The sequence below is a fragment of the Centroberyx affinis genome, unplaced genomic scaffold (genome assembly GCF_046629955.1).
Source record: "Centroberyx affinis isolate AG114_WGS23_722 - 3 ecotype Tasmania unplaced genomic scaffold, CSIRO-AGI_Caff_v1 ptg003531l_1, whole genome shotgun sequence".
Lineage (NCBI taxonomy): Eukaryota > Metazoa > Chordata > Actinopteri > Beryciformes > Berycidae > Centroberyx > Centroberyx affinis.
In genome coordinates, this window is record NW_027281475.1 from 424,825 (window position 1) to 450,569 (window position 25,745).

A 25,745-nucleotide genomic window follows, 5' to 3' on the forward strand; every position below is an offset into this window, starting at 1 on the left:
GCAACAATTTAAAAATAGCTCGGTCTAACGGAATTGACTCCCTTATGTTTTCTGCCAGCTCTAAAATCACAGTTGGACCAATCAGTGCAAAGTTCAGGGTATGTTCTTTCTGACAAGAAAGAGACATTTTTCCCAAAGTGTAATGAAATAAAAAGCACGGTACACTGTAAAAGATTTACTGTAGAATTTACAGTAAGTTACTGGCAAAAAAGTTGCCAATAAACTACAGTAAAATCACTGGTATTTGCTGTAAAAAATATTTACAGTATATTACAGTATACCAATTTACAGTGTATTGTAAGTAAATTACAATATATATATATTTTTTTTACAATAACATTGTATTGAACTTGTAATCCAGTTTACAGCATTTTTTTTGTAATCTACTTGAATTACTGTAGTTACCTGGCAACTAGAGTTGCCAATAAAGTCTTAATATTTTTACAATGAGAAGTTGGAAAATGTATTAATTACAGTAGTAGCCAGTCAAATAATCTTTATCAATAAACCGCTGTAAATCCAAATAGCTTTTGCATTGCATTAGATTCTCTTCACAAATCAACCAATAAAACCAACATCAGAGGTCCTACAAAGTCACATTTTTATTAAAATTGACAAAATGCAACGCACAAAGGCATCAGCACGTTTAGCCTGAGATAGAGATCTATTCATGAACAAGGTGACATGAATTGGGATAATGACATGAACTTGGAACATTTGTATACCTTTCAGCCACCTAATGGAATTGCTTATCCAAATCACCTACTGTAAATACAACTTGGTCTTCATCTCGCTGGAAATTACACTGACGAATATTATCACATTAAATTGTTTAAGGTAGATGAACAAAGTGTCATTAAACAACAGTACAATAATGGCTTCTTCTACTTTTTTTGGACTCTATTAAAGTCACCAATTGTTCTCAGAAATCCAAACATAAGGACATAAGCAAAGGTGGTAGTGACAGAGATAAACAAACATTTCTGTAACTAGTCACATTCACACATAGCACACAAGCATGGGTGGGAAAACCTGAATGTCCATAAGGCACAAGCATGTTTCAAAAGAGAAACCTCTTATGTGGTTTCTCTTTGCATATTATATGCAAGACTTACATGCAGAGCCATTCAAAGTCCATTAATCATCTGAGGAGTGTACACACATGAGAGTTGATTGCGTTGTTCTTCTTCTCAGAGACCTTTCCACTTCTTTTTCCCACAACTTTTGCAGGGGCCGTCTTGGTACCAGTGGTTGGGTTGAGTCCATCTGAAATCACAAAATCACACGAACAGAAACTTTAGAAAAATTGTGTGCATGGCTGCATGCTTGATTTAAATCACAGTGATGTTATTCAACACATGCAATATAATTCACATGAAATGCAAATTCTACATTCATGTTTAATATGTGCTCTCTGTCCTGCACCTGTGAATCAATTCTATAAAAATGCGCTTAAAAAAATCTTAATAAGCACATGGTTACCTTTGAATTAATTCCAGCGTGCAAGCCTGCCATTCCAGTCACAAAGTTGGGATGTGGAGGCACAACCACCTGATCCTCGATGCTTAGCATCCATAGGGTTGCTGTGAGCACCTAAAATCCATAAACATGTAAGAATTCCATGTAAATGCACAATTTCTGGCTTTGCACATAGCATATCCACAGGCTGAACTGTTAAACTCAGACATAACATCCACAGTTTATGTAATGCTTCATGACAGATTTAAAAACATTGTGATAACCCTTATGAACTCTATAGATGAGACTTCAAGGCAGCACATTTTCTGAATTCACGGGAGCAAGCAAGTACACCACAGGTGAATGGGCAGTTTGGTGCATTACTGTGTAGTTTCATATGCTGAGTGAAACCTAGTATAAAATTACTCTCATGGCTACACAGTTTGCAGTGATACATTTTTGGGCTACATTTTGGGTGTAGCTAAGAGAAAGATAATCAGGCACAGCTGTATTTCTTCACTGTCTGCATTCTATTTCTGTGGTACACCAATGTGCTATTTCACTAACAAAGACCACGCCACTATGATATGTATTTAGATGGTTTATAAAGGGAAAGAGGGGTCGAGAATGGAGGGATGAAATAAGGGTTGAGGGTGGAGGGATGAATCAGGGGTTGAGATGAAGGAATGAATCGAGGGGGTCGGATGAGTTGGGGTCGATGGATAGCTTGAGGAACCAGGGAATTGAGACTCAGGGTGGGGGCACTGTCTCGTTCATGGGGAGTCTTCTTGGCTACATCATATCCCCCAAAGAGAGCTTCATGCACAGAGATGAGCATGGGCTTTTCAACCATCGCTGAGATTGCTGCGAATGTAGCTGTGGTAGGCTTGAGATGACCAACGGCCTAGAATTTTGATCGTATGATCAGGAATTCCTTGCCTAGAAGCAGTGGAAGCAGCTCCGATACAAAATGAGTGGCTGGAGTATAGTTCAGGGGATATTCCTGATTTTGACAGGACTTGGCGGAGATGTTGGTGGGATTCAGTGATGAAAAGAGGGTCTCGGGGTGAAGCGTGGCAAACTAGTCTGGAATTTATGTAGTTGTATAAAGGTTTGAATGGGCTTAAGTATGAATCTAGGCGAAACAGGATGATGGGATGTGACATGCTCAGTTGGTCGTTGGTAAATTTGAGGTTGAAGACGAGGGAGTCGGGAGTGTGGACAGAGAGGTCAGAAAGACTTGCATGGCAAGATGGATCATAGATGGAGGTGGTGGAGGTGAATTCTGAACATCGCAGAAACCCAAAGAAGGTCAGGAGGAACATGGATTTGAGGGTGGCATCAATGAAGGGGGATAAGTATCCTGAGCGAAGGGTTTGGATGCAACGTGTGAGGAGGTCTGAAGTGAGGGGTAACCGTTTCGATGGGAGTTGCGGCTCGGCCTTTCGAAAACCTTTAATTAGCATGCTGATGTGGGAATGAGAGACAGAAAGGCATGGTGCACCGGTGAGTAATTTGATGAAGAAGTTGATGCTACTGATGTAGATGTGGATGGTTGAAGTTCTGACATCGAGGGCTGAGTGGGCGTAGGTGATGAAATTAGTTAAGGTTAAAACATCTAAGGAAGGAAACGGCACATTGTGGCATGTGTGGAAGGCCTTAAAGCAGTTCCATCCTGTAAGTTATGATGACAGTGTTCGGGGAGCAAGGCTATTGAGGATGGCTTCTTGGGGCAGAGAGGATGGCTGAGGCCAGGTGTTGGAGCTGCGGGGTTAGTTGAAGATGGTGGCTGAAAACAGTGGAACTGGAGTGGGATGGAAGTCGGAGTCTGGTGCCAAGAGTCTGAATTTCTGGAATGAGAAGCGACACAGGGAGTCAGCGATGGTGTTCTTCTAAGCGGGAATGTGATTGGCGCGGTTATTGAATTGGTGCTGAGCTGAGACCGGAGTAAGCTTGCGCATGAACTGCATGATGTCCAGTGAGTGAGACCGCCCTTTATTAATTATGTCAACGACTGCGGTGTTGTCCGTATGCATTAGAATGGCCTTCTTGGACCACTCGTGCCCCCAAAGGAGTGCTGCTACCACGATGGGGTACAGTTCGTGAAGAGCGGAGGAAGGAGAGAGGGATGAAAATTCAGGCAACCATTGGGATGAGAACCACCTCCCACCATAATAGCCACCAAATCCGATAGAGGGAGCTGCGTCGGTGTACAGCCGGAAGTCCTTGGGCTGAGTGATGTGGTCTTCGTAAAAGGTTATGCCATTCCAGGAGGAGAGGAAGTGTTGCCATAGCCTTAGTTCCATCTTGCATGCGTCATCTAGGACGATTTGGGCGTGCAGAGAAGGTACGGCAGCGGCTATGGACAGAAGATGAGAGAGGAAAGATCGACCTTGAGGGATTATGCGTATGGCATAATTGAGATGGCTGAGCAGAGCGAGTAGATGCCGTTTGGTGCATGTGTGAGCAAGGAGGTAGTTTGAAAGAAAGTCCAGTCCAGTGTGATGCCGAGGAATTCCAGTGAAGTGCTGGGTCCTTCTGTTTTCTCTGAGGAGAGAGGGACGCCGAGTTCGGAGAAAGCAGATGTCAGAGTCGTGAGACCGTATGATGGGGGTGAGGATGGTGGTGTGACGATGAGGAAGTCATCTAGCAGGTGGACGACGTATGGGAGTTTATGGTTGTTGGTGAAGATCCAGCAGAGTGCTTCGGAGAGGGAGTCAAATATTTTGGGGCTGCTCTTGCACCCGAAGGTAAGATGGACGGCAAAATAATAAGCACCCTTCCAGAGGACGCCGAAAATCGCCAGTAGTCTGGGTGTATAGGGAGGACTTTGAAGGCACTGGTGATGTCTGCTTTGGCCAACCAGGTGCCTTGGCCTGCAAGACGGATGAGTGAAATGGCGTGATTCACGCTTGCGTACTGCATGGAAAAATCTGGACTGGGGATGAGACTGTTGTTGTGATGCTAGGAATGGAGGAACCATGGGGGGATGAAAGATTGATGATGAGCCTCTTCTTGCCAGAGTATTTCCTGGTGGCAATCCCGATTGGACTGATTCTGTGTATTGGAAAAGGAGGGCTGCTAAATGGGCCAATCATGAAACCCTCCTTTACCTCTTTGGCTAGGAGTTTATCGACAGTGTCAGGCTCCGCGAGGGTTGACTGAAGATTGTGACATGTATATGAGGAATCTGGGATGACCTGGATACCTGGGTGAAAGCCATGTGTGAAGCCGTGCATGAGGAAGTTGACAAACTCGGGATCTGGGTGGCTCTTTAAGGCGGTGGCTAGGGCATCGATTTTTATTGGTGTGTTGAGATGATAGATAGTCATGAACTGTGTTTGGTGGGGTTGTGAGGATCAGGTGGGCCTGGAGTGGGCGCCTCCGCAGAAGGAACAGGTGTGGATGAAACAGCAGCTGGACACGTTGCAGCCTAAATCATTGAAATTATTGCAACCATCCTGCCGCCCTGGTACAGGATGGGTTTTCCCCTTTTGTCGAAGCCCTGAGGTGTGGAGCTGTGGGGAAGTGGCTGAGTATCAACTGGTTTGGGAGTGATGGGTGGAGGAGGGGCTGCGGGGGAGAGGCGAGAAAAAACTGGAGGGTTAGTAGCAGGAACTAAGGAGTGTGCAGCAGGAGCAGGGTGGCGTGTAGCGGGAACAAAGGAGCGTGGAAGAGGAGCAGCGATGGTGCATGCTGTAGCGGGATGGGATGGTGCACCACAAAGCTCACATGGACATGAAGTCGTAAAAGGATAGGTTAGTAGGAAGTGTTGGGTTACGCAAAACCGAGAGAACCAAGACATACAAGAGAGAGAAAAGATCATGGTTAGGCGCTATGAAGAGGGTGGAGCAGGAAATTGAATGTGTGCTTGAGGCGTGGTCTTGTTCCCGAACTTTAGTTATAATAATAACTTAATTTGGTTAAAAATATCTGAGAGGTAGCTAGCCTACTTAATGGGTCAATTTCACACAGCATAAAAACGTGCCATTCACTGGTGGTTTCACTAACAACCTATCTAGTAAGCTATTTTGTTTTAGACCCTGTGCTGCTGAATCCCAACTGGCTAACAAGCATGCGCAGATAGCTAGCCAAAGCTGTCCAATCTCACACTGTGACTGAAACGAATTACAAACCCACACACAAGATTATTTCCACATTATAATCATACAAGTAGAAATAATACACTCACCAAGTAGCTGCAAGCTCGTCTCTCCAGTTCAAACGTCCTTTCACCGACAATGATCTCTGCTCCGGGCCTGCAATGTTACAATGAAGTTAGTCTGACATGCTCGGTTACTGATAGGCTATATCTAACTTATTGGCAAACACTGAAACTTGCTAACGTTAGCTAACGATCTCTTGCTGACTATCATCCATCCGTTATCCAATGTAATGTTATCTAATGTTAAATATCACAAACTTCACTGGCAATTTTGACTTAAATTAACGCTGAGAGTCATTAAAAGTCGGCAGGGATTGTTTATGTCTGAAATATCATCTCACGCTAACTTACTGACACGACTATCATTCAGAGTAACATCAGCTATGCAATTAGACAATGGATGTTATCAAGATTAATCCAGATCATATATGAATTCATAGAGAATTCATATAGCTACATTTGAACTTACCGCAAATGGAGTCAGAATTGTGCCATCTCTCTTCACCGGTCTTAACTTCTGTTGCTCCACTTTCAAACTGCTCGCATGTAACCCGCGCATTACAATACAAAACTACAACACTTTATTGGAAAATGCACAAACTACACTAGGGACACCCATGCCTGTAATTGTGCTTATTGCTTACTGTAAATAATACGGTTAACAAATGTATTTGTTTTGTGGACCCATGATGCATTGCAAACTACACTTAAAGGCTGTAAACTGATGAAACAATAACTTATTGTAGAATTTTACTGTACAAACTACAGCAATTTGTTACAGTGTAGCTATATGATCCAGAACTTGTTCCTCAAAAAAGTTAATATTTTAGCTGGCTGTCCAAAAGTTCTGGGCAACAGAAATGATCTCTTTTACATGATCATTGTGTAATGATCTCCTCATGCCCATTTATTTCCAATGAGAGTACTGTACATCCCCTTCTTCCCTTACACCTCCCTCCTTCTCTGCCGCTAAACATAACACCCTCCCTCTCACCACTCTTCTCATTTTCTCTTTGCCCATTAGATGAGTTTTACTCATACAAAACTGTGTCATTTAATAATAAAAAGGATTGCGAGCCACAAAGATCATATACAAGAGTGCAGAGGGAGCTGAAAATTGGATTGATGCCTCAAAGGTCTTATGAATACAACAGTCTTCTCACTCTCTCCTGTCTTGTCCTTGCAGCAGTCTGTACAGCGTGTTCCAGTGTATCCCTGCCTGTTTTAAATCAGCCTCGCTGACTGTGCTGCCATTTTAACAGTGATGTGCAGCTGCCTCTAGCTCTGTCCCTGTTCCCAGCTAACTGGGGGTCCCCACTGCAACATGAGAATGGGTTCCACATGTTCTTTACAGAGGAGGGGGGATGAGACAGAAGGAGAGGTGAAGCGAGGGAAAGAAGCAGAGAGAGATTGAAGTACACACTAACAACAAAAGGTTCTAAACAGTATCCAGAACTGGTTCTTTGGCTTGCAATCACAGTGGAAATGTGGAAATTCCTATATATACACAATGAAAGAGGACAACGCATATTGATTATCCTATTGCATATAGCTATACAGGTGTGGGGTCTGAAACACTAGCAATTTCAAAGTCATTTATAGAGCCTTGGAACCAGCAACCTGTGACAAACATTATGAGATAAGTGCAAGACATGGGAGGAGTGCCCATGTAAGTGACATTAAAGGAAACTGATTTTACATGGCAGTTAGGGCAGTGATACATAACGTTTGAATGCCTGAAGCTCACCCAAGAGAACATCACAATATTTCCCCAATTCAATGTCTCGCATCCACTGGCAAACTTGACCTGGCACCCTACAGTAAGTGTAGGAACAGAAAATACATAAACACATACTAATATACTGGCCCTAACTTGGCTTGCCACCCAGGTCAACATTAGGCATGATGTGCCTGGGTCAACATTAGGCATGATGTCCCTGAGTCAACATTAGACATGATGTCCCCAGGTCAACACTAGGCATTATGTCCCCAGGTCAACATTAGGCATGATGTGCCTGGGTCAACATTAGGCATGATGTCCCCAGGTCAACATTAGGCATGATGTCCCTGAGTCAACATTAGACATGATGTCCCTGGGTCAACATTAGGCATTATGTCCCCAGGTCAACATTAGGCATGATGTCCCCGGGTCAACATTAGGCATGATGTCCCTGGGTCAACACACCTACATGATGTCCCCAGGTCAGCATTAGGCATGATGCCACTGGGTCAACATTAGGCATGATGTCCCTGGGACACCTACATAATGTCCCCAGGTCAGCATTAGGCATGATGTCACTGGGTCAACATTAGGCATGATGTCCCTGGGTCAACACACCTACATGATGTCCCCAGGTCAGCATTAGGCATGATGTCACTGGGCCAACACAAAAGTATGAAATCCATGCTTGCTAGCTAGCTAAGTGGTAAGCAAGCTAACATATCCAGACCAGTTCCATAACTTTGCAACTTTGCAACAGTAAAAAATATAGTGAAGCAACTGTTCTAGCAGGTTCCAAGTATTCTAATAGTATGAAAACACATCAGCAAGTAACGTAGCAATGGCTATAGCCAAGTTAGGTAGCAAGCATGCTAACATTAGCTAAAGTAACTATTCTTATGTGTCATTAAAACTACCAATGCATTATGCTAATCATGTCAACAAGTAATATTTAAAATAGGGTGACCACATTTTCAAACCCCCAAACCGGGACCCTTAAGTGTACCGCACATTCATGCACGCGCACATTATGCACGCACCATAGGCGTTTTCATCAGGATGGGGGACAATTATTTCAGTGCTTAGCACACCTAGTGACTGCACCTTTCAACACCATAGACAGTGCCTCAGCAAACCAAAAATGATGTTTTGTCTCCAAAAATCCACCAAAACTTTCCGACGCGTGGTGCATTGTTTATGTTTCTTGATTGGGTTAGGTAATAATGAGCAGGACAGAACATGATAAGCGCTGAAAACAAGTATAATACTATTATTATTTTAAATGTGGTGAAAACTGGGACAATTTGGTAGTGAATGTTGAAAACCGGGACATTTTAGTGTTTTACAGATATTTGTCGGGACTCGGGACACCCATCTTGAAACTGGGACAATCCTGGACAAACCGGGACGTCTGGTCACCGTAATCTAAAAGAAAGGTCCTTACCTCCAAGTCAAAGATGTGATAAACAAAAGTGCTGAAGAAAAAGCACAAAAAAAAAATAAAATAAAATAAACATAACCAAACAGTGCACAGGTAGTGATATTATATGATAAAGTTTGGGATTGGCTGAGCAGATTTAAGGCAAGCACCGTCCTTGTTGACCCTGGGATAGCTCTAACTCGGCAAAATCAGGACGTGCAGCAAATCCCACCTCACCAACTGTTTTCACAGGAAGAACAGAAGAACTAACTGCCAAAGAACCATGTTCTTTGAGACACTGACCATGGGACATTAACGGTTCTTTGTGTAATGGTGGTACTGGATAGCACCACTATCCACTTCAAAGAACCATTTAAGAACCAGAACTTTTCTGTGTGTAAAGATGGGTGGGGGTCTGTTTTGTGCTTGAAGAGTTCATAATAAAAAGCTTTCATCAGTCTTGTATAATAAACCAGATGCTGGAGCTGTAGACAAGGCACACCAAACTGACAATAGAGGCGACTATAGGATGAGGTTACTTCATGGAAATCATTACAAAGATCTCCCTCATATACAATGTGTTTAATGTGTGCCTCTGAAAGAAAAAGGAAAAAAAAAGTATCAGTAAAAGCCTCCATATTGATATGATTATTTTCCTCTCTGGGGTCTATACTTTATAGAACATAAATCCCCTGGACTGGACCACGTGCATGCTGCCACTCCCTGCTGGGCAATAAAGCTCATTGGCTACTGCACATGAAGCTGTTTCTCATCTATTGCTCTGTCTTTCCCACCAGCAGGCAGTAATAGGATAAAAAGCATATAGTAGCTACAGGAAGAACTGTGTAGGCATATTATTGATGAAGTAGCTACAGGAGAAAAAGGGTCTGGGAGAAACTGAGAAAGGGAAGAAATTAGAGCCTAGTATTGTGGTTTGCCTTGTTTCACTGCTCGGTCCTGGTCACAGGGAGTCGGCCCTCAGCTATATGGAGGTGGCTTTTCTTTCAAAGCCATCTGAGGCCATGTGAAAACTCTGAATGGGCCTACAGTTGGCATAAATATCTTAATGTGTGAAGTGAGCCAGAATGCACCCTGATGTCTGCGTCTTTCAGTATGAATTGAAATACGGTGAGCCACAATTTGCCCAGCTTGGGATACATTTATGTAGATATCAATTTCCTCTGACAGCACTTGAGCTGTGCATGTTTTTTTTTTTGTTCTTTCATCTAAGGGGTGTCAACCCCTTCATATGCTCCCAACATGCATTATGTAAGGGAAATCATATGGTGTACATTAAACTGTATGAAGTTTGAATGGGTGACAATGAAGCTAAGAAACAGGGCAGTTGTAACAAGTAGTAACAAGCAGTAAGGATTATGAATGCATGAAAACTTGAAACATGAAGAGGAACTGCCTGTATTGGCTGGATGTCTGAAGGCTGAGTCCTGGTAGTTAAGTGTCTGGTCAGATTTATCCATTTTGGAGTCTTGAGGTATAGGTTGACCCCGCTGCCTTTCATTACAGTCAGTTTTGTGTGTCTGCAGCAGCCTTCGCCCTCCTTGCCCCATTCTTCACCACTCCCCCACCTCCACCCCCATCACTCAAACAACAAGAGCTCAGTGTAGCAGCCCAGAATTCCAGTCCATAGACATCTAACTCCATGGGAGACGGCCAGTCACATTGGCCATTCTCTGGCACTAAACTATTCCCCCTTTCTACCCCCCTCAAAGGTAAAGAAACCTTCATTTCAACAGCTCTCCTTTCCCCTGCCTCCCTGCCACAATTGATGCTTGACTTTCACCCTCTCAGGACCTCCCTTCAATACAGTTCTCCTAATTTAACACTAATTTAAGACTCCTCATCACCAAATGTTTTTTCGACCATAATCTCTTTCATATCTATCCTTTCGACACCATTCTCCCACCTTTCACGTCACAAAGCATCACTTGTTCAAGGTAATATTCTTGAAGATTTTCTTCTATTACTTAAGCACATACTCTATGGGGGGTATGTGCCTACATAAAATCTACTTAGGTCAATGGATCTTTGATTCCATAACTAGCACAGTGAGGGAAAATAATCCCTGTTGCACAGCAGGTCACACTCAGGGCCTGACATCATGGATTATACTATCCTACTGTATCCATAAAGCTGACACAGTAGAGGTAGTTGTGTCAGTCTTTTCTGGGTCATTCTCTGTATGAACTGCGTAACCCAGGGGGAGGCCCAGATTTGCTTTCGGGTACCAGGGAGATCCCTGCAGGCTTCTGTGTGATTATGTAACCCAGTAGTCCTGTCATCTACTACACCATCAGGTCTCTAATGTGCATCTCCTGCTTTCAGTTAACAAAGCTGAAGTGGAGGAACGGAAACAAATAGCATATGGGGGCTATCTTTCTTTGAATACACCGTAAGAAGGACTACCAACTGAAAATATATTGCCATAGAATACACAGGTGTAACGCACATAGATTAATATATAATAGAAGGTCATAAAAATGATAAAGAGCCCATGTCTGAAGAAAGGTTTTTGACCTCCACTGCATCCTGGCATGCCGTCCTTCTGTTGCAATTTATTGCACAAAAGGAAATAAAACCTATGAAACTCACAGGAGCAGTAGAGGATTTACTGTATGCCTCTTGTGTATGTTTTGAATTGTCTTGATGGCCCATTGATGCCAACCCATTGATGGTAGCAGGGTGGGGGGGTATTTAAGTTTTGTTGGCCCAGACCACAGCTTTAGATACAACCCCTGGTCTGCTGCACTGCTGCAAATGATTCAGCTCAACACTGCCCCATTGTTAGAAAAAAGGGGAAAAAACATTTGGTACCACTTATTTCTGAGGGTCCCATATACGCTTGTTCATTCCTTTAAGACTGCAAGTAAAGACACCCGAGATTTGTCTTTATTTGATAATGTCTCATGGACATTTTTATCTGATTGTATGTTACAATTGTGCTGCTGTGTGGTATAGCTGCAAAAAATGCAAATAGTTTGCAAAGCACATTACCACTTTATGATAGGATCAAATACGTTGCCAAACACTACAATTTAAGACAAAGTTTCTGTAACTGTACTCCAGCATTAGAAATCAAGAACAACCTGATTCAATAAAAAGCTTACAAATGCCATAATGTAGATGTAAATTTCAATTTCAGTGATCCCACATAAATAAGAATTGAGAAAAGTGTGTATTAAATAAACAAGTGTGCTAGCGCTTTATCGGTGCTAGGCTGGAGGGGTGGGGTGGGGGCTCGGCATGATTGGAGTGAGTGAAGTAACTTTAAAAACTCCACCTGTTAACACCAAAGTGCCGTGGTAGCACAGTGTTGTATTTAAGAGAAATGCTGAGCAAAATATTTAATTCATTCACTTGCGTTCTTGTGCTGTGCTCACCACGCTGAAAAGCGTGATGTTGTAGCCTCTCCAGCACACTGGGTGGTGCTAACTGAAAACCAAATAAGAATTTTCTACCATGTATGATGTCCATGCAACTGTCTGCTCTGTACATCTCAAAGCACAGTAATGCTGGCTCAGATTACAGGAGTTTTAAAATCCTAACCGATTTTGAAATTGGGTTGCATCGTGCACATCAGGAGAAACTTAACTGATTTTCTTCTCTCAAATCGTAAACAAGCTCACACTACAAGTTTAGAAAATTACGGTGCATCACACACTACAAGATATTATTAAGATTATCTTGCCTGAGGGAGCTGCTGTACGCAACAACTCATGTGACCATGGGGAGGCAGATGGAGGCAGAACAGCTGGCTTTGGTGTGTTCAGTAGTTTGCAGTGCCAAAAAAAGCGAAGGGCCAGACAAATTTGGATGAGGAAATGGTTGGAGAGACGTAGGCAATGCGGGCTGTCTGTTCTTCAGTGAAAACTAGAGGTGAGAATTTAACCGTCATTTGTAATAACTGTTTTGATAACGTTGGTGTGCTATCGCTAGCCTCAAGGGCTAAAAGGTTTACCGTTGCTAGGCAATACCGTCAACTGACCTGGCTGGGACATTAAAGTTGTATTGTCCAATGTTGAAAGGCATAATGAAAATGAGTGGTGACATCGCCGTCCAGATTTTAACTCGCATTTATCTACTTTATTGCCTAATTTATAAATTTAGTTTATAATCCCCTTGGCAGCTTGATGCAGCAACATCAGACAAAATGGACATCTTTAAATGTCTGATAAGAATGTGTTAAAAAAAAAAAAAAGATAAATATACTCATTTTTGTTTCATTTTCAGATTTAAACTTTAATCTGTTTTAATCTGGCCAGCAGAGGAAGTCTTCTAACAAAAACAGAGAAAAATAATAATTTCATGGATCCATTGTTTTATTAATTTCGACTCATTTGACTTATCAGTGATTGGCTTAATTACTGCTGCACTAGGATTTTTCTATAAAAAAATACATCAATATTATCAATGGAAATCACAAAATGGGGCTGTGACAAAGAAGAGTATCCTATACCATCTAACTGAGATAGCCTACCATTGATTCACCCTATTTACCCAAATAAAATCCTGGTGTTGGTTATAGTTGGTTGGATAGCTTTAGTGTGACGTGTACAAACAGAACTTGGGGGATAACTTTGACTATATGAGGCATATAAGGTAAATCTAAGTAGATAAATATTAAAAGTAGTCCTGACCTTGTGGTTGCTCAAGTTCAGATGGGATTAAAGTGATAAATTCTTAACTGTGAGCTATATCAACATTACTTATGCCCACTCTGATTGATGGGGTTTCACTGGCACAGCTGCACCATGGCTCCCTGGAGACCACACTTAATAATATACTGTAGCATTGACACTCAACGACGTGGAAACTATGTCCAACCCATGGTGCCTGCTTTAATTGTATTTACATTAGACAGAGGGCTAGCCAGGATTCAGTCATGCAACAGAAAAGTAAATCTATTTCAGTCTATTTTTCCTCTTGCACTCTCTTCAACTTTATGGTATAATGTGAAGATATAAAAGAAATAGTGGTTGTCTGAACATAAAACACAAGTTACACAAGATGGTTTTTTTTGTTGAACAATATAAAGCCACATGAGTGGAAATCATCTCTTTCAACAAAACCACTAGTCTGCTGCTACTCTCCACCATGTACATGTAACCATGTGTAACAAATTGAAAAACTTGAATTAATACAAGTTATATGCTCCTTGGCTTGGTTGGTTATAGTGCCTGAAAAAAAAGAAACATTTGGCATTGCTGATTGGTTGACAGACATAATTCCCACAGTCATTTCCCCTCTGATTTAAAGGTAAAACCAGTAGAATTTGAAACTTGATGACTTTGGCAACCCCTTGAGTCCTTCGGTGGTAGTGTTTGACATCACTGTTGCCAGAGAAACAAATATCTACACAGAGAAGGTGACATGAACTTGTCATCACGCAAACTGAATAATGGAACTGGCATAAACTTGTGTTAAGAAGGAGAGTTATTTTTCCAAGACGTGTTCATCAGGAGCCAAATTCAGGTCAGTCAGTCTATTAGTCAGTCAGACAGCGCTGCCTCAACTCATATTGAGTAATGCTGACTCTCCTAGTGTTGGTCGCATGGCTTTGCAACTGCAGTGGCTGATTTATGTGTGACAAAACATATTTTGGCATATTTTAGTTATAATAGATTGAGCTAGCAAAGCAGTTTTGCCTAACAGATGTGGAGTTTATTAAGTTTGGGCAATGCTAATGAAACATTTTGGCTAACAGGCTATGATCCTGAAAGACAGCTAACCTACCAGAGTGTAGCAATATACTGTAGTAGAGTGGATCTATTCTTCTTGACATTATATTTGAGAATCCTTATTCCAGGACTGTAGTAACTTCAACAATAGCAACAGTTGATGCAGGACACCTAGCTAGGCGTTGTGGGACTGGACAGCATCTGGACTTTATTTCCGTACAAACAATTAGAGCAATTCAAAATGAGTCCTCTTTCTGTTTTGGTTGATGCTCTATCTTTGTGCTATAAGTCAGTCCTGCACATTTGGTGCCAAATAGCCCAGGGTGCCCAGGGACAAATAGAATAGACACAGAGAGCAACAGATAGAACCAATTTTCACTGCGATGGTCTCATTTGTGCTAGTTTTCACACCAACACCTAGGTTTTCCAGTAACTTGCTTTGGGGATTTCTTTGTGTGTTGCCAGAAATGTGATGCCAAAAACTGTAAAAACAACCATACATCATTCAGCACTACAGTATGTTTCTAAGGCAAATACTGACACGTGAAGTGTTCTCACGTTCACTCTCTGTTTTTATGTGAGATGACCACACTTGCCTACCTTCAAGGTGATGCGATAACCACATGTATGGGAAAACGTTTGAACACTATTGATGACACTTAACTTGAATGGTGGATCTACAAGCTGTCCTTGAACCTGGCAGCTCTGATGTTAGACCTGTTATTTGACCCTTGACATCAACAGGGGCCAGTACTCTAGCAGTTGACTTCCCAACCTCCAGGGTCATCGCGCAAACATATGTGCATGCCATGGCGTCATCACCCATCTATGCTTATATTGTCACACAACTGAATAGAATATGTTCCAGAAGAATCTTTACGATTTAACAAAAATGCAGAAAAAAACCTGCATCGAATATGCAGTAAATGGGCTCCAAAACGATGCTATTAAAAAACTGTCACCCTCAGCAGGGAGATTGTATTATAATACCTTCAAACAGCATCCCACAGGGTTTCCCTCATATATACTGCAATGTCCCTGTTGGGTAATTATCTTGTGAATTATTTATTCTGCGTTACTGTATGTTTTCCTCTAAATGGCCCACATGATCTCTGGCAGCCAGGTCAACCTGTGTGCCACAGCACCAGACACACTGTTCATCATTACACCATTAAAACACTGTAGCGCACTGGCTTGCAAGACTAAATGCTTGCTAACACAGCAGGTCTGTCGAAGGTCATTTGTATATGTTATTATTATAGGATCTATCTAGTGTTAGTGCTTAACAACTTAATATATAGTATAGAACAGAATATGTAGAGTTCAGCCAGATGGAAATCTCTGCCTAGATCCATGTAGTACAGACATGCATACATGCCCACATGCATGCACAAGCACACACACACACGCGCACACACACACACACACACACACACACAATGAGTACAGTCAGTAGCATGAGTGACAAGTAATTATCTCTCTGTGTATGAGCACAATGGCTATCTCTTACATAAGGCACTCCTTCCCAGTTCTCTAACCATTGTTCCAGTGGTTTCTGCCTCTGGTTAATGACTGTGTAATGACAGCAGTAATGGTTGATGTCACTACACTGACGCTGTACATTCGGGTGTTTCCCTGATACTGTACATACCGGTTACTGCAGACCCAGGGAGGAAGAGCTGAGCTGTAGATGCAACATGCTGTAGATAATGTTGTATAATCAGGCAAACCATAGTCACCGGCTTATAGCTCCTTGGAGATTTTCATTTGACTAAAAAAGGATTTAAAAAAAAAAAAAAGAAAGAAAGCAGATCCTGGGTATGGAATCAGCAATTTGCAGTGTTTAATAATCAGATTTTCTTTAATTACTTGGAGAAAATAATGGCAAAAGAACAGGAAAAACAAAATGCACTGTACAATACAAGTTGGTCACTGATCCTATGTGCTGTAGTAGAAAATGCATTGCAAACCCCAGCAGAACAGATGCATAGTATAATTGATAATTATATGCATGCAGCTGTGCTGATGTTTAACTTCTTCCTCTGTCCTCTATCTACATTCCTCTGTCCTCTATCCTCACTGGAATTGTGCCAATATTGTAACACATACAGTAGCTGTACTTAATATCTGCTTCCTTCCTGTCTGCACAAAGTGGACTTTAAACTGAATTTATAATGAAATGCAATAAAGACTAATCTATACCTGAATAAAGGAGGGTCCATAAAGAGCAAACGTGCAGTGTAGAGAGAAGTAACTTTTCTTTCCTGTGTGGTGATAAAACCGTGCTTCAGACATTTTTAGTGGTTTTTATGGAGCGAGACTTTCCTCAGACAGCAGTCTGTTTGTGAGGGCAAGACTGCAGTTTGGGACACAGGCATGTAAAACATGTGGCATGGCTATGCAATGACCAATGACTCTCTATATTCATCATAGACTGTCCTGTGGGTTCTTGGTCAAACAGCTGGGAAAGCAGTGTTTTAGTTTAACTCTTTCTGTGTGCTTTGCTCTTTGGGTCTATCACTCTCTCTGTCTGAAGGTCTATCTGAAATTAAGACAAACACAACCAGTCAGATCTTGTGTAGGCTATTTTTCAACCTGTGAAAATAATTGTCTCCAATAGTATTTCTTTTAAAAAGCTTTTCAATTTCCCTCACAGTAGTGACAAGCCAGACAGTATCCCAATAGAAAACAATAGAAACACACAATACAAACCTAAATTCACAATCCTTCTGAATAATGATGCTGATCTTACAATACAGCGAATACAGTATATTTCAAAGTCATTAACAATGCTAGGTTCTTTCGTAGCAGAAAGATGTAGTCGACAAAATACTCGACTTAAATGAGTGTTAGATAGTCACTGCATGGCAAAAGTAAAACATTTTTGTGGCAGATTCCATGTTAAATCCCAGTGTAATTCCTTCAGCAAGTTTCCACTTAGCTTGTGGCAAATCAGCAGCTGGGAGAGGAGGAAAGATGGATTGCTGGAGCGACGGCCAGCAAAACACCCACAGAAAACCTCTCCAAGACATGACTGGACAGACTGCAAAGCAAACATAAAATAAAATTTCACACAAAGACACAAAGCCAGTGACAGATTCATGCATGGACGTACTCACTCTCTCACACACACACAGGCATATGGACAGCAGAGCATTGCAAAATCAAAATGTATTGTATGTGTATGGAAAATGTAGATCAACAGTAAATGTTTGCCAAAGCTTTTTAAAATTACGTGCACAATTGGATGTAACCATCTTCACACACACATACACAAACACACACACACACACACACACACACAGCGCACACACGTGAGCAGTCTTAAACAGTGATGCAGGCACAGCCCATAAAGACAGTGCGTGGACTCAGCTGCGCGCCAACTCAAGGCAGAAGACACGGAGTGCAGTTTTATTGGTAATCAGAGAATTTGACTTCACAGTAACACCCATTACATAGAGCAGGCACGTGTACGCTGTCTTCCAGTCACTGGTCACCCCCGTGGAGTCTGGCTGAAATAAGCAACATAAAATGGTTATTTAAGCAGTTAAAATGTGGGGAAAGCACCCCTCACTTATCATCCCCTCTACGGAAATGTGTTCTGATACAATCTGATCAAGAGTTAATTACCCTCAAAAACAGGGGAGTAGAGTATTTGAAGCAGACATTCACAAAAACGCCTGGCAGAATGCAGTCCAGAACAAATGAGCACCAGCTTTGAAAGTGTGTGTGACATGTTCACATTAAAAAACCAAATGTTACCCCGAGGAAGTGAGTTAGTCATGATAATTGGAAGCAAACTTCAAAACAAATGCACAAAGTTCAAAAAGAGACCCTCCCCTGCTTCCTCTGTGGATGTAATGACTCTCCGTCACACTCCCCGGGCACAATGTGACATTCATACCACTCAGACTCTGTCTGCCACGACAACACTCATGCTCGCTCTCTTTCTCTCCCCATCTCTCTCCTCCACCCCTTCTGTTTTCATTTTGTATCATTTCCAGATTTTTTGAAATACCAAGGACTTATTATAATACTGTACATATGAGGATAAAACGTCTCATTCCAATCTGTATGGATTAAGTGAGGAAGCAGGGATAATCAATGAGGACATGGATATCCCTTTTTTCTCTAACATATTTATTACTCTAAGTTGTAGGCAACAAAAAGATTGTAAGTCACTGAAGAACAGTAAAAGCACACCTCAGACAATTTTGAAGTTGTGAAAATAGCCGTTGCCAGATGCTGTTAAATCGTCAGTCACACTGAATGCATGGACAAGGACCCTGGCAAAACCACACAAAGGGCTACAAGGTTGTTTCTCAACGTGACAACGAAAAACAGCATCAGCAACAACAGTTTATAGCCCTCCATGAAAAAAATGACATTGTTGTAAGTCGTGCCTGTGCACTGCGGTAGAGTCATGACAAATGAGGGGACATTGACTGGAATCCAGGTGACATTCTCTGGCTGACTGCCTTTTCTCTGCCCACCCAGGGGAGTAATTTCACACTGTTGAGAGGCTCCTCCACACATTTTTCAAACTGAGGGAAGAAGCAGCTGGAATGGATGGTAGCATTTGATTTCCCATGTGTGTGCCTGACGATAGGTCCGGTTTGGAGAAGTTTCGTGGATTACCGAACTGGGAGTTTAATGAAAACAGCATCACAAGATGAAATGGACTTTGGAATATTCTCCAGGCAAAAGCAAACGAGAAGCACGTCTGCTATGTTAGTTGAGTGAGTCTCAGAACTACTTGTCCTCTCTTTTCTTTTTGCCCCCTTTCGTTCTGCTCTTCCTCTTTTCTCCTCTACTCAGATGGGATGAGAAAAGTGGGGGAGGCAACAGAAGAGACACCACTAGTCTCTGATGCAGGGGCGACGCCAACCCTATCTGTTTCTGGGTGAATTCTCATAAGGATTATCTATGGTCACGCTGCTATATTTTGACAGGCCGATTGAACAGCACTAACTTGTTTTCTCTCCTAAGATAGGACCCAGAGCAATGGAAAATGCTTTGTCTGCTATCATCAAAGCCCACAATAATCCCCCCCGGCTGAAATATAAGGAATTACCGTCATAAGTAAGTAAGGAAAAAGTGAGTTTCATGGTATAGGCAAGAGGGGAAGAAAGTGAAAAAAGGGCATAAAAAAGAGCATTTTTCATGTAGCTTAAAACAAGGTTAACTGTACAATTTGAAACAAATAGGCATTGAACCATTCCTGAATATTCAAACCCCCCCACCCCCTGCAACATATAAGACAAAAGGAGGAGCAAACATACAATAGCTCTCTTATGTTCAAAGCCCTAACCATTAGCATATCTTATGCAAGAAAATGATTTCTGCTGAGCAAAGCAAATTGCGGTGTGTATGCTGTAAAGTAGCCCCCTCAGAGCCTCTCTCCATGCACCACCCTCTGCCTCAAATGGAGAAATGCCGTGGGCGGGGAAGCTGCTAAAATGAGCTGGTGTAAGGATCCTTTAAACCTCCTTTAACTACCATGAAGATTTTGGCTCAGTGTTTTAGCTCCCACATTCATTTATATCTGTCAGTGTGTCAGGTAATGGAGCTGAGGAGAAACACCAGGGGTATGGTATGGGACCGGTCCAATGAATGGGCCTATTCTCTTCATATTTGCCTGGTAGTCCATGGGCCAAAGCCCAAAATTTCACTTGTCGGTACCACTCAAGGTGGCAAAATCTAGTTAAAAATTTTGAAAAGGTACATGTCCATAGATGATATTTTGGTATGATAACCATTGCTGAATGGTAGCTTTGTCACAGTAATCAGCTCATGAAGTTAACCACCCCCTACAATAAATTGGATTGTAGGCGCTGATACATATCTTAATTTAGTCTCATTTTCAGGACCTTTAGTCAGGTTTTATGAGAATATGTTTGATATCATTTTAAAGGGTAGCTTCTTAGCTTTCATTCAAGCCCACTTGTGAGTCTGTCTGACAAATAAAGAGGTCACATGGGCTCTTCAAAGTGTCAATGATTTTCATTTTTCCACAATTTTCGCCTAAACCATAGTCTTTATTTGAGCACTGTGACATCTAGGAACATCACAGACACAAATATCAAAAACTGGAATACTCACAGGACTGTAAGGATTCAGAAAAGATATAATCTACCCATACTATCCCATCGTGAGGGGTGATTTTGGGTCTTAAAGTAGAAGAATGACTTCTCGAGGGAAATCTTATGTTCTTGATTGTGAGTAATATTGTGAATTGTGAATGATTGTATTGTGAACTGGCCATAGCACATAGGCCTTCTATTTAATGACACATACTACTCTTCAGACAATTCCCTAAAGAATTTCAATGTTCAATAATTTACTGCCATTTCACCAAGAGGTTGCTAGGAATTTGTCTTAATGTGCTCTGGACTAGTGATTCTCAACCTTTTGTCTCTCGGACCCAAAGCTGAGAAGATTTTAATTGCTAGATATGATTTTTTGGAACCCCCTCAAGGACACCTGGTGGTCCCCGGACCCCACTCGGAGAACCACTGCTTTGGACAAGACATACACTAAACAACCCTGTTCTATTTCACACAGGCTTCACCCTCTAACGGGGCTTTATTTGCTCAACCACTCATCTAGTCACCTCAGCGCACTGAAAATGAGTAATGTGATGGAGTTGTCATTGTATCGTGAACTGGCCATAGCACATGCCTCAGGCCTTCTACTTATAATGCCACAGACTACTCTTCAGACAATTTTACTCTTCAGACAATTTCCCAAACAATTTTAAGATTCAGAGCTCTATTGGCTTAGGGGACTAAGTCTGATGACTTCAATCCCTTCCCTGCACCAACACGTTAACAACATACTGTATCACCAGCCTGAATTGACTGTAAACACCTTGGTCAGCCAGGGGGGGCGGACCAACACTACACTCCTACGTGTTAGCACTCCTACGTCCGGCGACTCGGGGATGGTCTCAACAGTGCCCCAGTATGTTAAGACTTCAGCACAACAGGTCTCTCACTCACAGGTCTTGGGTTCCAGTTCCTTGTCCTGAACACTGACCCTGAGAGACCCAGTCACATCCAACAGATAAAATCTGATAAATGGACAGGGTGTCAACCACAGCCACACTCCTTATACAACGTGTGGCTGTGGGAGGCTCCCTCCAACACATACGCCTGAGAAATGCCGTTGCAGAGCCAATGGGCCAGCCCCTATTTTCACAGGGGCTTGCCAGCCACCCTGTGTGCATAGCACACAAACAACTGTTGTGTGCACCTGCACATTCCACATAACATGCCAATGCATTTACTGGACATAAGCAATGCAACCTCTCCATCCTCTCCCCTTCATGAGAAGTGGGATAAAATGCATCCAGCTGAATCATCCGAGACCTAAATTTACTCCTAATGTTTTTAGGCACAAGGATGGATTCTCTGAGTCTGTGGCGCCACTCAGGTATCCAAGTATCAGCATACAGCTGGGGTGGACCAAAAGAGCACACAAATCACACACCCTCTTAGCCGAAGTCAAAGCAAGCAGCAACGTGACCTTGACTGACAACAACTTATCAGAGGTCTGCCCAGTGGGCTTGAAAGGACCTCGAGGACCACGGGCAACTCCAACTGGGGGGCAGCGGAATGCATCACCGGGTGTTTCCTCCTAGCCCCCTCCTAACGTTTCAGGAGAGGGTGGCCAAAAACCGACCTCTCTCCAAGCCCCTCATCGCTGACGCATAAACCTTAATGGTAGAAAGCGCCAGTCTCTTCAGCAGGAGCTGGAGGAAAGAGACCAATTGAGCTAGTCAATGGATCAATGTCCCCACACCATTTCCTGCATTTTCTTGCCTTGTAGCCAGTAGTCCAGGTCGCTTCTGGCTATTCGGGGTATGGTCACCAGGTGTTGTTTGTGCCATCGTGGGTCCGAACTCAGTCTGGCAAACCACCTCTACAGGCATCTCATGTGCAGCACCATTGGAACCAAATGGTGAGCTGCTGAGAAGAGACCAAGAAGGTGCATTACAGTAAGTACTGTCATGAACCTGTCATGCTGCACCATTGAACTGACTCCGCAATAGCTGTCTGTCTGAGTTCTGACAGACAAGCTCTCAGGATGGACGAGTCAAGCTGCAGGCCCAAAAACAGCGTCTGCTGGCACGGTTGAGGTACGCTGTTCTTCCAGTTGACCGCAAAGCCTAATGTCCTAGGGTCCTGCACCAATTGGATCATGTGAGACATGGCCCATTCTTTGGACCAGGCCATGAGGATTAGGTCATCTAGATATAAAGAGACCCGTATTCCCGACGGCACAGCGATTGAAGTGCTGTATCCACACAAGTGGAAAAGATACGGGGGACTAGGGAATAGCCAATGGTAGTCTGCTGTGCACATTCGGAATTCGGAATGTCCTCTGTGTGATGTACACGTTGAGTGAGCGGAGATCCAGAGTACAGACCACTTTCCTGTCCTGCTGAGGAACTACAGGAATAGCGTCTTTCTGTAACAGTTCCTGGACTTCCCTGAACAGGGTGTCCACGTCCTCTGGCAAGGTCATGACAGACTCTCTCATTCCTGTGAACGAGGTGGGATGCTACGAAACTGGAGTGCATAACCCAATCTAAGCATCCTGTCCATCCATTCTGTCAAAACAAAGTGGCTCCGCTATTTGTGATAAAACTCTGTCAGGGGTTGGGTGGCAAGCTGTGGAATGGAGGCTATAAAGCTTTTATATACAACCTCGGCCCTCTTTGCCATCAGTCTGGTGAGGTTGTTCATCTGTCCCAGTAAGCGGGACACCAGATACAACTCTTGTGGTCTTGCTTGTTGGTAGGTGCGACAGGAACACACCCAACAGGTTGTTTGCTGCCGTTGCGGACTGGGCCTGCCAGGTAGAAAATTTTAGCAGGGGGAGCAGGCTTCCTGCTTCCCGACCAGCCAGCAGAACCAGGTGAAAAGTGGGCAGCCAGCATGTCGTCCAGTGGAGGATGCCATGACGCAAAACGTCCTATTTCCTTTTCACTCTGGTGTAGTCGGAGAAGCCGGAGACAGAAGCCACGATGCCTCCACACACTTCCAAGTTTCATCCAGCATGGGGGCGCCAAATATCGGCCTTGTATCGGCCGTGTCTGTGGGATGGGTTCATCCACCATATCCGGGTGGGGGCAAGCCAATGCTAGTGGATCTGTGACCGGGGCAGAGGGGCAGGGATTGGCAGAGCCGCCACCACATTCTGCCTCACCGTCGGTGCAGCGGAGCTGGATCTCGGGAGAACACTGGTAGCACTGGAAGTGCTTCCATTATTGCTGGCACCGCACAAAAGACAGAGCCCACCAGTCAATGCACTCCGCCAGGTCAGCTACCCCATCTGCAGCTTGTTCAGGCCAAGGCAATCGAAGCATTCCACAGCAGCGACCAGACTGGGGCATGTTGGACAGTATTTTATCAATCAATGGCATCCAAGGCAACGTTGTTCATCAGAGTACTGATGAAAAGTGGATGCTGAGTAATGAGCTGCTCGCCTTATATAGGGTGAGGCCTCGCAGAGTTGACTAGGCTCATCCTGATTGGCTGAGCGTATGTGTGCATATTTTCAGTGCGCTGAGGTGACTAGATGAGTGGTTGAGCCAATAAAGCCCCGTTAGAGGGCGAAGCCTGTGTGAAATAGAACAGGGTTGTTTAGTGTATGTCTTGTCCAGGGCAGTGGTTCTCTGAGTGGGGTCCGGGGACCACCAGGGGTCCTTGAGGGGGTCCCAGGGGGTCCTCAGCAAACTGATGAATTGTTGTGAATTAAACTTCACCATTATTTAATTTACAAGAAGTTAACACAATTAGAGAATGTAGGAGAATGACTGTTTTGATCATAGTTTCACTGTTATCTCTCTACCTGCATTATAGTCATGGAATTCTGGACAAAAAATCATATCTAGCAATTAAAATCTTCTCAGCTTTGGGTCCAAGAGGCAAAATCTCATCAAATGGGGGTCCATGGCTCTAATGTGGACTAAATTAGGGGTCCTTGATATAAAAAAGGTTGAGAATCACTAGTCCTGGGCACATTAAAACAAATTCCTAGCAACCTCTTGGTGAAATGGCAGTAAATTATTGAACATTGAAATTCTTTAGGGAATTGTCTGAAGAGTAGTATGTGTCATTAAATAGAAGGCCTATGTGCTATGGCCAGTTCACAATACAATCATTCACAATTCACAATACTACTCACAATCAAGAACATAAGATTTCCCTCGAGAAGTCATTCTTCTACTTTAAGACCCAAAATCACCCCTCACGATGGGATAGTATGGGTAGATTATATCTTTTCTGAATCCTTACAGTCCTGTGAGTATTCCAGTTTTTGATGTTTGTGTCTGTGATGTTCCTAGATGTCACAGTGCTCAAATAAAGACTATAGTTTAGGCGAAAATTGTGGAAAAATGAATGTCACTGACACTTTGAAGAGCCCATGTGACCTCTTTATTTGTCAGACAGACTCACAAGTGGGCTTGAATGAAAGCTAAGAAGCTACCCTTTAAAATGATATCAAACATATTCTCATAAAACCTGACTAAAGATCCTGAAAATGAGCCTAAAATAGGATATGCATCAGCGCCTACAATCCAATTTATTGTAGGGGGTGGTTAACTTCATGAGCTGATTACTGTGACAAAGCTACCATTCAGCAATGGTTATCATACCAAAATATCATCTATGGACATGTACCTTTTCAAAATTTTTAACTAGATTTTGCCACCTTGAGTGGTACCGAAATCTGGTCTGGCCCATGGACTATGGGGTCAAAAGTCAAACACAAGCATTTTGAACTTGCCTGCTGCATGCAAGCAAGGGGCAAATTGCTATGTGACAATTACCAACAATCATTATGACTGAGGCCAAATTTTACTCAATTACTCTTGATAAATATGTGGCAGCAATTGACTGGAAGAACAATATGATATCTATATATCTACATACTATATCGTTGATAATCTATAAATTCTCCATCTCACAAAATAAGATCTGTTAAGTTAGTACTATGGGTTATATATTTAATGACATATTGAACCAGATTTTACTTATGTACATGCATATAGTGACTCATCAGATATGGAAAACAAGTCAAACATTGATTAAGAATGCACAGGTGCCAGGTGAGAGCATATTTAAGCAAATCATTACAGAACTTAGAGGGAGGAAATTTTTGATAAATCCTCTAGAGCTTGTCTCCCTTGGCACCTACTGGATTTCTGAAACTCACCGACCTTACTAAGTAGATGTTTCTGACATTCTTTGCTTTTAAAGTGATGAATCCTAACAG

At 42.7% G+C, this 25,745-nt stretch overlaps 1 pseudogene; it reads right to left on the minus strand.

The window, feature by feature from the left end:
* Positions 1–1,190: 1,190 nt before the first annotated feature.
* On the minus strand, positions 1,191–22,988 carry LOC139661476 (uncharacterized; annotated as a pseudogene).
* Between the last annotated feature and the right edge of the window lie 2,757 nt (positions 22,989–25,745).